Consider the following 11,605-nt stretch of genomic DNA (forward strand, 5'->3'; position numbering starts at 1 on the left):
GTCCAAAAATTCCCATCTTCAGTGAGGAAGATCGATTGAAGAGTTTAGGAATGTTTTCCTTGGAGAAACGAAGGTTCAGTGCAGATTGGATAAATGTGTTGAAAATGATGAGGGAGTCTCTACAGAAGTAGAGCAGCGAGAAACCGATCGGGGATAATGGGGAACTGATTTGAAGCAATTAGCAAAAAATGCAAAATGGAGATGAGTTGCTCGGTAGCCGAGGGGCGGGACACGGAAGAATAAGGCTAATTCCGTGACAATTTCCCTGTAAATTACGACATTGTAGGTTATCCTTCATGTCCTGCAGGGAGGACTCTGACTCTCCTTCTGCTACATTTACATCCGCTCCTCCAGCCGTCACCTCTTGCCCGATGGTGCGCTGCTCTTTGTCGTGTGACTATTGGGAGTTTGTGTATAAATATTCCATTCATGGACAGGAAAACGTGGGAGATGCCTCTGGGCTGTTCTCAGTTATTGTTTTTTCTTCATGAATTGAATCATTGATATAAGCGGATATTTCACCGCGTTCTTGACCTGCTCCCTGAAGTAGGACTGCGTCACCCCGTAAATAAATGTGTTTGTGCAACAACTGAAACTCACCAGCATAAACCGAACTTGTCTTACGATGTATTGAACGTTGTTGTAAGCTGTTTCTGTAATGTTGGAATATAAAAATTCTATAACATTGACTAACGACAGAAGTATGAAGCTGCCGGAGATGGTGAAGAGTAATCTGATAGACTTCCTTCTGCTCTCTATCTCTGGCTCACTCTGGCTCTCTCTCTCGCTCTGACCCCTGAGTCTCTTACGGACTTTACTGGCCACTAAAATGTGGCTGACGGTCAGAGCGTTGAACAACAGAATTCAAAATAATGGGAGGGTGGGGTTGAAAATCGTATGAAACCATTTAAATCCCACCCATCCAATGTCAGTAAAATAGCTGGCCTTTGTAAAACAGCCCCAGGGGACATTGTCAATTATCACTCCAGGTTCCTGTGTAAAGTAGAAGGGGGTGTTTATTAAACATGACAGAATGTCAGTTGTTGCTAGAACCACAGCCGCAGTTTTCCCGGTGCAATATTTAGCTCTCAGCTTCTGGCAACAAATTGCCACAAATCGATCAAAGGAGAAAGTGATGGTGAGCCAGACAGAACAGCTTTTTGCAGCAGTTCTCAGGAGAGCGTTAAAACTACACACAGGGGTGATGTCCAGGAAAGACACTGGGAAATAATGATATTTGATCTGACAGAGAATGACCTCCGTTATAACGACCAGTAGGTCTGCTGTTGCCATAGCCATCAGGTATCGAGTGGTGCAGGTGGAGAGGCCACACTTTCCCCGGGACAGGATAACAATTGCCAGTAAATTATCTGTAAGTTGAAGAAGGGGAACAAATGCAGAATATTACTGAAAACACGTTTCCCTGTCTGGCCCAGAGAGCAAGGACATGAGTTTAGCATCAGGTCAAACCCCTCGGACTGCACCACCTCCATCCCTGGTTCAGACACTCCCCACAGGATCAGAACACACTGGACAACATTCTCGTCTGGTATTGGACAATACCTGGCTGAGGATAGTCCAGGATCAGAACACATTCCCCCTCTGCCCTGGGACATTGAGAAGCTCTGAGATCCAAATGTGCACACTTCCGATATATACCCCACTCTGGGACAAGTTCCACCATTGAGCCGAGGACCAGAGGCTGTCCAAAAAAACTGCCTCTCACCTGAAAGGGAATGGGTGTCTGCCAGGCAGAGCAAAATCACTAGGCAGGCACTGCAGCAAGTCCCCTTGCTCCATCCCCCTCCGAAACCGATTTTCCATTTAGGAAACAGCTGAGGGAGATGGTTTCTCACGGGAATGCACCAAGAGCCAAGTCCCTGGCACCAATCACGGCTCAGCTGAACAGGGCGGGGAGATGAAAGATTGGGAGAATAATACTGATAGCGGATTCTGTCTTAAGTGGAACAAATAGACCTTTTTGCAGTTGGTGACTTAACAGCAGGATGGTGTGTCGCCTCCCTGGTGCTAGGGTCCAGGATGTCAATGAGTGTCTGCAGGACATTCAGAAGGGAGAGAGTGAACAGCTAGAGGTCATGGCACACATCACTGCCAATGACATAGGTAAAAAAGAGGGAATCAGCCCTGCAAGCAGACTAAGTGTAGCTAGGAATTAAATAAGAACGCAGGACCCCAATGTTAGCAATCTCAGGATTACTCCCAGTGCCACGTGCTAGCGAGATCAGGAATAGGAGAACACACTGGATGAATGAGTGGCTGGAGAGATGGTGCAGGATGTTTGATTCCTGAGGCTTGGTGACCGATTCTGGGGAAGCTGGGACTTGGGAACAGCTGCACCCCAGCAGGACCGGGACCAATATCCTCGCAGGTATATTCGCTATGACTGTGGGGGGAGGGTTTAAACTAGAGAGGCAGGGGGATGAGAGGCTGAGGGTGGGCGCAGACACAAGAGAGGGAAACAAAGGCAGAACTGAAAGACAAAAAAGTAATAAAAGCAAAAGCGCAAACGGAGGAAACAAGGGCAAAGAGGGTCAAAGTAAAAAAAAAGGTGTGTAAAAAGACAAGTCTAAAGGCCCTGTATCGGAATGGGTGGAACATTCATGATAAGGTCAATGAATTAACAGTGCAAACAGTTGTAAAGGGGTCCGATGTGATTGTGATTACGGAGACATGGCTGCAGGGTGACCAAGGCTGGGAACTGAATATCCAAGAGTACTGCCTCTTTAGGAATGGCAGGGAAAACCGGAAAAGGAGTTGGCATGGGCTGGCTTGTTATGGGTGATTTCAGTGTGATGGTGAATGAGGATATTGTCTCTGAAAACCCAGAGCTAGAATCTTTCCGGGTGGTGCTAAGCAGAAACAAAGAGCGGAAAAGACCAGTGGGAGTAGTCGATAGGCCTCCAAACAGTAGGGGAAGGGCAGGAGGCAAATGGAGACGCATGTAACAAGGTTGCTACAGTAACCGTGGGTGAATTTAATTTACATATAGACTGGGCAAAACAAATTAACAATAATACTGCGTGCAAATGAATCCCTGGAGTGTGTACGAGATGTTTTCTTTACACCAGTATGCCCAGGAAACAACTGGGGAGCAGGTGTTGCCCGGTTTGGTATTGTACAAAGAGAAGCGGTTGGTCAATCATTATTCTGCGGGTCCTTTAGGGAACAGTGACCATAACTTGATCGAATTCTTCATCGGGATTGGAAGTGAAGTGGACCAATTCGAAACTGGGTTCCTAAATCTGAACAGAGGAAACTAGGCAGGTATGAGGCGTGGGATGCCTAAGGTAGATTGGGGAACATCTTTAAAGTCATGATGGGCAATGGGTAATATTTAAGGAGCAAATATATGCATTGCAAAGCGACACATTTCTCCCTGGCACAAAAAAAGACACAGCAGGAAAAGTGGCCAAACCAGGGCATACAAAATATATTAAGGGTAGTATTAGATCCAAAGAGGAGCCATATAAAGTTGTTAGAAAAAAGTAGCATGCCTGAGGATTGGTAGCAGTTTAAAGTACAGAAAAGGAGGACCAAGAGGTTGATTAAGAGAGGGAAAATAGAGTATGAGGGTAAACATGCAAGGAACATAAAGGAGGACTGTAAAAAGCTTCAATAAGTATGTAAGAAGAGAAAAAATTGGTGAAGACAAATGCAGGTCCCTTGCAGTCTGGAACAGGAGGATTTATAACAGAGAACTAGAAAATGGCAGATCAATTAAACAACTTCCCCAGGAAGGTACAAGTATCTTCCCAAAAATACTGGATAACCAAGGGTCTAGTGAGAAGGAGGAATTGAAGGGAATTAGTATTACTAAAGCAATATTGCTGGAGAAATGAATGGGAGTGAAAACCAATGAACCTCCAGGGCCTGATAATCTACATCCCACGGTACTTAAAGAGGGTTTCCTTCTCTCACTCCTGCTCTCTCTCTCTTTTTCTCTCTTGTCCTGTCTCCTTCTTCCTCTTTCCCTCTTGCCCAATCTCTCTCTCTCTTAGAACTATAGGACCATAGAAAAAGTACAGCACAGGAGGAGTCCATTCGGCCCATCTTGTTCCTGCCAGCCCGAGGAGACCCAGGTGCCCTTTCTAATCCCACATTCCTGCACCCGGCCCATAGCCCTGCAGCTTACAGCACTTAAGGTGCAGATCCAGGTACTTTTTAAAATAGTTTAGAGTTTCTGCCTCTACCACCAACTTGGGCAGTGAATTCCACATACTCACTGCCCTCTGCATAAAAGAAGCTCCTCCTCATGTCCCCCCTACACCTTCTGCCAGTTATCTTGAATCTATGTCCCCTGGTTCTAGAATTCTCCACCAAGGGAAACAATGTTATCCTGTCCGCTCTATCTATTCCCCTCATCATTTTGTACACCTCAATCAAGTCACAGTCAACATGGGTTTATGAAAGGGAAATGATGTTTGACAAACCTACCGGAGTTTTTGAGGGGATAAATAGCAGAATTGATAAGGCATAACCAGTGGATGTGGTGTATTAGGATTTTCACACAGCTTTTGAGAAAGACCCACTTAAGAGGATAATGTGCAAAGTTCAAGCACATGGGATGGGGGTAACATATTGACATGGATTGAGAATTTGCTAGCAGACAGGGAACAGAGAGTAGGAATAATTGGGTCTTTTTCTGAGTGGCAGACAGTGTTCCGTGGGGTACCGCAGGGATCAATATTTGGGCCCCAGCTACTCACAATATTTATTAATTATTTGCTTGAGGGAGCCAAATGTGATCATTCCAAGTTTGCTGATATCACCAAACTAGGTGGGAACATGAGCGGTGAGGGGGATTTTAAGAGGATGCAAGGCAATTTAGACAAGTTGAGTGAGGGTAAATACATGGCCGGGGCTGTATAATGTCTTTAACAAAGCAGCCGCTACGATTTTACCTCTTCCTGCTTCAAAAATAATTTCCAAATGATGCGGCTGTAACACGAAACTACAGTCAAATCGTCTCAGATTTTTGGGATGAAATATTAATAAAGAGGGTTAGAGGATTATTCGTCGGTATCAATAATAGTCTCTGCAGAGTTGTGAGATATGTAGATTTCAAAATGTTGTAGAGCCAACATCGAAATCAATGTCATTATTCCCATAGTTGGGAACATTTGCTGGCGAGGGTTCAGTCTCCAAGAATAGTAACTAACCGGCCCATTGTTCCCCATCTCATATCCCTGTCATAAAACTGCACCGACAACCACCTCAATTGCATCAACAGGCGATTTCAATGCCTTCCCCTAATTCAGCTCTGCTATAACTGTTACAGTGCTCAGTCCAGCCTCCACACTGTCAAAGGCTCCTTGACTACCCTTTGTCCGCACAATCTTCTGTACGCTCTTTAACAAGCGAACCTGGGGATCCACTACAGTGCAGAGAACTGGAACTAACTCCTGTTAGAATCCATTAATGTGTTTCGACTGCAAAATCTCTCCATCTGTCTGAGAAACTGGTAAATAACATTCTAATCATTGCCCCTTGATGTTCAATGGCATTACCATCACTGAATCCCCCACTATCAACATCCTGGGGGGTTACCATTGACCAGAAACTTAACTGGACCAGCCATATAAATACTGTGGCTACATGAGCAGGTCAGAGGCTAGGAATCCTGCAGAGAGTAACTCACCTCCTGACTCCCCAAAGCCTGTCCACCATCTACAAGACACCAGTCAGGAGTGTGATGGAATACTCCCCACTTGCCTGGATGAGTGCAGGTCCCTCAACACTCAAGAAGCTCGACAGCGTCCAGGGCAAAGCAGCCCAGCTTGATCGGCACCCCATCCACAAACGTCCACTCCCTCCACCACCGACACACAGTATTAGCGGTGTGTGTACCAGCTACATGATGCGCTGCAGGAGCTCACCAAGCCTCCTCAGACAGCACCTCCCAAACCCACGACCACTACCATCTAGAAGGACAAGGGCAGCAGACACATGGGAACACCACCAACTGAAAGTTCCCTCCCAAGTCACTCACCATCCTGACTTGGAAATATATCAGCCATTCCTTCACTGTCGCTGGGTCAAAATCCTGGAACTCCCTCCCTAACCGCACTGTGGGTGTACCTACACCACAGAGACTGTAGCGGTTCAAGAATGCAGCTCACCCCCACCTTCTCAGGGTCAATGTGGAAGGGTGATATATGATGGCCCTGCCAGCGATGCTCAGATCCCATGAATCAATAAAAACCCAGACTCCCTCGAATCCCTTCCTTCATAGAGTTTACCCTCACTGAGGTCTGATTAAACGTGAGGTGATATTCCACTGAATGCAAGAACGTCTTTATTCTGAAAGCCTGTGGATTGTAAACAGAGGTTTACTGACAGTTCAGGAAATTGACTCAAACTGCAGATATAATACCAGACATTTCACTTAAGGTAATGTGGCCATTGACCGGCTATGTAGATAAAGGTGACCACTCGATCAGCAGGTAACGTGATCTGTCACTGATTGAAACCAGAGAGCAGCTCCCACACAGATTAACACGACTGCAAATGTCCTAGTCACTTACCTGGGACACCGACGACAGCGAGACTCACATAGAATGTTTTATCGAAAACGTCAAATGCTCCAAGCATTTTCACATAGCAGTGATCTGTCCCTGACTGCTGCAGGCAACCTCTGCACTAAACTCTGAAGTGACACATTCACAAAGCCCTTATTTATACCTTCTGGAATGTCTCCTTGGAGATAGTGAGATTGCAACACCCTTCTACTTAGTTTACTGAATACCTGGAAGCAAACATATTAGAGCACCGAGTTAACTCCAGGTAGGAATAGAACATGTTTATCTCGGAGATTCTGTTATTAAAATCAAAATATAATCGTGAGTTTATCAGCCCTGTTCCACTGCACTGGTGGTTGTAGCTGCTCTCTTTAAATGTGGATATTCAGTTAAGTGATTAAATTATTAAAGTTGGCAATTTGTGGATATTTGTTGCTGAAGTCGAATAATCAAGTATCTGAAATCTTCCAAGTGCGCACATTGATACAAAAACACAAGGATGCATGAATTGATTGCACCACTTCAAACCAATCGAGACACTCCAGTTGATGAAGACCTTCAAAATAATATGGACCTTCAAACAGATACAATCCTCTCACAATATGGACCTTCAAAACAATATGGACATTCGAACAGATACAATCTTCTCACAATATGGACCTTCAAAACAATATGGACCTTCGATCAGATACAATCTTCTCACAATATGGACCTTCAAATTAATATGGACCTTCAAACAAATACAATCTTCTAACAATATGGACCTTCAAAACAATATGGACCTTCTAACAGATACAAACTTCTCATAATATGGACCTTCAAAACAATATGGACCTTCTAACAGATACAATGTCCTCACAATATGGACCTTCAAAACAATATGGACCTTCTAACAGATACAATGTTCTCACAATATTGACCTTCAAAACAATATGGACCTTCTAACAGATACAATCCCTCCAACCAGTATAGACTCACCAAACACTGCTGACCCCGCAAAGGGTACAGACTCTGCAACGCATGCAGAATCTTCAACCCTTACAGACCCAGCAACTGATACAGGCCTTCACAAAAATATTGACTTTTCTATTTTTAAAATCTATTCTTTGATGGGATGTGGGCCTTGCTGGTAAGGTCAGTATTTATTACCATAATTCTTTAACTTTAGCCCCAGAATAGCTCGCCAGGCGATTCCCGAGGGGCGTTTCAGAGTTAAGCACGTTGACCTGGGTAAGGAGTCACGTGAAGGTCAGACCGTAGGACCGCAGTTTTACTTCCCGATAGGACATTTGTAAACTAGATGGGTTTTTACCACAATCAATGGTAGTTTCATGGTCACCATTACTGAGGCCAGATTTCAATTCCACAACATTTATAGATCGATTTATTGTGATTAACTGAATTCGAACACCAGTGGCTGCCATTTGAACCCGTGTCCCTAGAACATGAGCCTGTCCGCCTGGATCACTAATCCAGTGACATGACCACTACGCCAATGTCACCCCTTGCTGGATTTTTAGAGTTAGGAGCAACAGGCAGCCATTTTCTCCCTTGAGTTTGTTCTGTCATTCAGTAAGTTCAGGGCTAATCTTGTACCTCAAATACATTTTGCCGCCCTATCCTCGTATTGTCGCCGCCCTATCCTCGTATTGTCTAATTCTCTTAGTGTCCAAATATCTATCGATGTCATCTCAGAGCAAACTCAAGTATTGTCCATCCTCATCTCTGGTGTAGAGAATTCCTGAGATTCCCGGCCCTCTGAGTGAAGGCACTCACAGGATCACAGAACTGCTCCGGTTCAGAAGGAGGCCATTCAGCCTCTCCTGTCTGCACCGGCCCTCTGGGCATTTTAACTTAGTGCCAATCCCCGGCCTTTTCCCGTTGCGCTGCACATTGTTTCTGTTTAGATAATCATCCAATGCCCTCTTGAATGCCTCAATTGAACGTGCCTCCACCACACTTCCAGGCAGTGCATTCCCATCGCTAACCACTCGCTGGGTGAAAAAGTGTTTTTCTCACCTCACATTTGCTTATTTTGCGAAACACTTTAAACCTGGGCCCTCTGGTTCTCAATCCATTTCCAAGTGGGAACAGTTTCCCCCTATCTACTCTGCCCAGACACCTCATCATTTGGAAAACTTCTATCAAGTCTCCTCTTAGCCTTCTCCTTTCCAAGGAGAACAGTCCCAACTTCTTCAATCTTTCCTCATAACCGATCGGGCAATAATTGGTTGGGTTGGATTTGTCCTGCTTTAAGTGTACAGGAATCCCTGGGAATGTTTTCCCATTGCCGGGTAGATGCCAGTGTTGCAGCTGTGCTGGAACAGCTTGGCCAGAGGCGCAGAATGTTCTGGAGCTCAGGTCTTCAGCACAATTCTCAAAACATCGTCACAGTCCATAAGCTTTTCAGCATCCAGTCTCTGCAGCCTTGTCTTGATATCACGTGGCATGAATCAAATTTTCTGAAGTCTGGGCACCTGTGATGCTGGGGAATTCAGGGGGAGGCCCAGATTCATCAGTCACTCAGAACATTCAGCTCAAGGGTTTTGCAAATGTTTCATCCTTGCATTTTGCACTGATGTGCACAGCTCCTACATAATTGAGGATGGGGATATTTCCTGAACCTCCTCAATCAGTGAGTTGTTTAATTTTTGAACCGCTATTCACCACTTGATGTGGCAGGACTGAAGATTCTAGATCTGAGCCGTTGTTTCATGTGGAATTGCACAGCCCTGTCTATCACTTACCGCTCGTGCTCACGCAAGTGGTCCTGTGTTTTGACCAGGTGTGCACCTTTTTTCTGGATATGTCTGTTGCTGCTCCTGGCATGCCCTCCTGCACTCTTCACTGAACCAGAATTGAACCCCTGGTGTTGGGATAATGGTAGAGTGAGGGATATGCCGGGCCATGAGGTGGTATTCGAGTCCAATTCTGCTGCTACTGATGGCCCACAGCACCTCATGGATGCCCCGTGTTGAGTTGCCAATGCTGTGGAAAATCCATACCGTTACGATGGTGGTAGCACAACACAACAGGATGGAGGGTATCCTCAATGTGAAGACGGGACTTCTCCTGCTCAATGACTGTAAGGTGATCACTCCTACCGATACTGTCATGTGCAGATGTATTTGCGGCAGGCAGGTTGGTGATGATCAGGTCAAGTATGTTTTCCCCTCCCTATTGGTTCCCTCACCACCTGCCGCAGACCCAGTCTAGCAGCGATATCCTTTAGGACTCGGCCAGCTTGGTCTGTAATGGTGTTTCTGAGCCACTCTTGGTGATGGACATTGAAGTCCCCCCACCCAGAGAGCATTCTGCACCCTTACCACCCTCAGTGATTCTTCCAAGTGATGTTCAACATGGACGAAGCATTGATTCATCAGCTGAGGGAGGTTGGTACGTGGTCATCAGCATGAGGTTTCCCTGTCCATGTTTGGCCTGAAGCCATGAGACTTCATGGGGTCCGGAGTCGATGTTAAGGAATCCCAGGGTAACTCCCTCCCGACTGTATCCCACTGTGTCACCAGCTCTACTGGGTCTGTCCTGCTGCTGGAACAGGACATACCCAGTTATAGTGACGGTGGAGACGGGGACATTATCTGTAAGGCATAGGTGAATAAGGATGATTATGTTGGGCTGGTGCTTTACTAGTCTGTGAGACAGCTCTCCCACTAGCCCCCAGATGTTACTAGGGAGGACTATAAAGACTGGATTTGCTTTTATCATTTCCGATGCCTGGGTCGATGCAGGGTGGACTCTCCAGTTTCATTCCTTGTAGAATTTTTCATGGTTTGAAACAACTTAGTGCCGTTGCTGTGGCTCAGGGATCAGATAATGTCCCTCAGATATGGGCGTCAGGTTTCTTTACATAGACGGGATTAGTAAACAAGATGTCTATTTATAAAAAATCGACCTTGATTTCATGGTCATCTTTAGACTTTTAATTCCAGGTTTTTGATTAATTCAGTTTCCTTTCGAATTTGGGAGGTATTTGAACCCGGGCATTACCCTGGCCTCTGGGTTACTAGTCCAGGGACAACCGCACTAAACCATGGCCTCAACAACCCCACCAGCCTCCGCATTCAAAGGATCACCCTCTGCCATTTCCACCAACTCCAGCATGATGACCACCACCAAACACATCTTCCCTTCACCCCCACCCCCCAACCTGTCGACATTCCATAGGGACCGTTCCCTCTGGGACACCCTGGTCCACTCCTCCATCACCTCCAACTCCTCATCCTCTTCCTAAAGCACCTTCCCATGCAAACAGGGAAGGTGCAACACGTGCCCGTTTATCTCCTCCCTCCTCACCGTCCAAGGGCCCAAACACTCCTTTCAGCTGAAGCAGCATTTCAATTGCACCATCTTCAACTTGGTCCACTGCATTCGCTGCTCACACTGTGGTCTCCTCTACATTGGAGAGACCAAATGCAGACTGGGTGACCGCTCTGAAGAAAACCTTCGGTCTGCCCTCAAACATGACCCAGACCTCCCTGTCGCTTGCCATTTTAACACTCCACCCTGCTCTCATGCCCACATGTCTGTCCTTGGCCTGCTGTATTGTTCCAGTGAAGCAACCTGGAAGAACAGCACCTCATCTTCCGACTAGGCACTTTACAGCCTTCCGGACTGATTATGGAATTCAACAACTTCAGATCATGAACTCTCGCCTCTATCCTCACACTTTTGCCAGCACATATTTCAACATTCATTTTTAAAAATTATTTTTAACCTCTTATTTCTATATATTTTTATTTTTATTCATTGTTTTATCCATGTTTTTAATACCCCTTCAATCCTCTTTTCAACCCTCGTCTAATTGAAAGATGAAAAATTTGATTATTTCAATCTGTGGACTTAGTGAGACATTCGACAGTTTGATTGGAGAACTGCAGATAAAGATTGCAGTCGTGTCACTGATAGTGAAAGACAGAGGGAGAGAGGGAGAGATAGTGAGAGAGAGAGTGAGAGAGAGAGAGAGAGCGGGAGAGTGAGACTGAGAGAGGGAGAGAGAGAGAGAGAGTGTGAGTGAGAGGGTGAGAGACAGAGAAAGAAACGGAGAT

General features: G+C 45.7%; 1 pseudogene; it reads right to left on the bottom strand.

Moving 5' to 3' along the window:
• Window positions 1–471: 471 nt before the first annotated feature.
• On the bottom strand, window positions 472–6,630 carry LOC144673109 (putative G-protein coupled receptor 139; annotated as a pseudogene).
• Window positions 6,631–11,605: the final 4,975 nt, after the last annotated feature.

The sequence above is a fragment of the Cetorhinus maximus genome, unplaced genomic scaffold (genome assembly GCF_964194155.1).
Source record: "Cetorhinus maximus unplaced genomic scaffold, sCetMax3.hap1.1 HAP1_SCAFFOLD_275, whole genome shotgun sequence".
Classification (NCBI taxonomy): Eukaryota; Metazoa; Chordata; class Chondrichthyes; order Lamniformes; family Cetorhinidae; genus Cetorhinus; species Cetorhinus maximus.